Raw genomic sequence first — 2,443 nt, 5'->3', positions numbered from 1 at the left:
CCAGTCTGTGCTCCACCCCACGCTAGGTCATTAGCACCAAGTCCTTTTGTCCCAGTGGCTTTCTGTTATTTTGCTTTTTATGCATGTTTGTTAATCTTGTTTTATCTTTTTCAAAGATCTGTGCCTTTGTGAGGAAATGTTCCATGCTAAGAACCTGTGGGACTTTTCTCATTGACGCAGCTGAGGGTGGTGACATGGGGGCCCGTGTGGCTGTGAGGCAGCCCATCCTTCAGGGCTCTCCCTCTTCTCCCATAGGCATATTTTGGGTCAGATGGTTGGGGGGGGGGGGGGCTTAGGTGCCCTAAAGGAGGATCAATAAAGGGGACCAGTGACAGCAGAAAACACGCTCCCTGAGCTTGTTTCAAGGAAAGTGAAGGATCGCACCACAAAAGTTGTTTATGGTGGTGACTCAGTGCGAGCCCAACGCTTGCAATATTATTGTGTCTAATTTTCAAGGGCCACTCCAAGAGGTGAGTACTGTTATCACCATTTTACAGTGTGGAACCTGAGGACCAGAGAGGGTGAGGCAGTTTGCTAGTGGCCACACAGGCTCAAAAAGCAGGGCCAGTCCTCAAGCCCAGGTTGGACTGTAAAGGCTGCACTTTGACCCCCCCACCCCATCCGCCTCCCACTCGACAACACCAATGGCAGCCCCCCATCCCTGCTCCACGCTGGAGGCAGAAGGACCTCAAACATCTGGGCAGCCCCTGCCTCCAAACATGCTTCCTTTCCCTTTAAAGCCCTGAGGGTCAAAATCCCCTCCACGGATGTAGTGTTTCTTCCTGTGGAATCTGCTGAAAGATGGCGCCTGACTGTGTCCATGTGTTCTCCACAGGAGAATCCTGTAGGGGAAAGATTATCAAAATATTTGCTGGCCTTGCAGGGAGTGCTTGGGGTCGTTGCCAAACCCTGCTGGGTGTGTGAGATGGGAGGTGCCTCTGTTCCCTCTTGCTTCTGTTTGTATCTGCTGAGGGGAAGTGGGAAGAATCTAATGGAAGTTCTGTCGAGCCTTCTATGAGCCCAACAGGGAGGCTCAAGTACAGTACAGGTGTCAGACAAATAAATAGGCATTTAGGAATGTTCTAGTTGGGAGCATTAGGTGGGATCTGAAATCTGAGCCGAGTGAAGAGCAATTAGCACACTCCTGGAGTCTTGAGTGTGCCAAGCCCCCAGGGTGTGCCTTGAGCCCTGGGTCCCAGCCCAAAGACCCAACACCTTGCTGGCTCTGTCCTTGGAGGGGGCAGGAGGGACAGTGAGGAGAGATGACCTTTGAGAGGCAGGGCAGCATCTGGGAGCTGGGCTGTGTGAGTTTGATTTCCAAGTCCCCTTCCTAAGCTGGGAGACTCTGGGTAAGTTCTATCACTTTTCTGGGTCTCAGTTTCCCCATTTATACTTTAGCGTGTGTGTGTGTGTGTGTGTGTGTGTGTGTGTATTAAATGGGTCTCTGTGTAATATCCCTGGACCAGTACTTGGCTGTTAGGTAAAAAGCACTCTATTATTAAAATATTATTATATTAAAAGCACTCTATTATTATTAAACACTGCTATTATTGTTAACAGCCGCTTCCTGCTCTCACATTTTATCAAAATGAGGGTCTTGGCGGTTATTCCATGAGAGGCAATGCTTTGGTTGAGTAGTGGCTTGCGAAGCTGGCTGGAGGGAAAGAAGGTTCTCCCTTGCTGGCTCATATGTAATCAGCTCATGAGCTCCTCTACCCACTCTTCCTCCCCCTCACAAGGTGCAGCTTTACCACAATTATTTCACCTAAATAAAAATCCTTAAAGGGGGTGGAGGGTGAGGAAGGAGGGTAATTTCCCCCTAAGGATGCCCTAGAAGCAGGAACAGGAGGGGAGGGGATAGGGATATTGGCTTCAGTTGCTGAGGCAAAACTAGGCAAGCCTTTTCTGTTCCTTTTCACTATTTTGAGTTTCTCTACCCACAAGGGAGATACTTTGCAGGTGACATACTTTGGGTTAAAAAAACCCATGTGTCTGAGCCAGAAAGACCAGGAAATTCAAATCAGAGCCCTACAGCTTACCAGCTGGCCAAGAGTGTTTCTTCTCTCTGAGATTCAGTTTCCTCGTCTATAAAATGGAGAGAATGGTACTTATTTTCCAGGGTTATTGGAGAATTAAATACAATCCGGTACTTACAGCACAATGTAGGGGCTCAGAAAAGCTAGTTCCCTCTCCCTTCACCTCTTTTCTGCATCTGTGCCTAAGGGTCCTCCACCTACCTGGCCATCTTCTGTCCCAAGCGGAAAAGTCAGGGGGCAACGCCCAGGCTCCTTTATGTTGTGTGCTTTAGCTTTCTGAACAAGGCTATAATCTTTCTAGAAGTGCCCCTGGCAGGTTACAACCTGTGAGCTGTCACCAGGAGTGGATGCTGTTAAGGTGAGGCTATAAATAGGAAAGGAACGAAGGGGGGAACTCAACAGCCTCT

The sequence above is a fragment of the Mustela lutreola genome, chromosome 10, assembly GCF_030435805.1.
Source record: "Mustela lutreola isolate mMusLut2 chromosome 10, mMusLut2.pri, whole genome shotgun sequence".
Taxonomy (NCBI): domain Eukaryota; kingdom Metazoa; phylum Chordata; class Mammalia; order Carnivora; family Mustelidae; genus Mustela; species Mustela lutreola.
The sequence above is the reverse complement of the archived record's forward strand: the minus strand, read 5'-3'. Positions refer to the sequence as shown.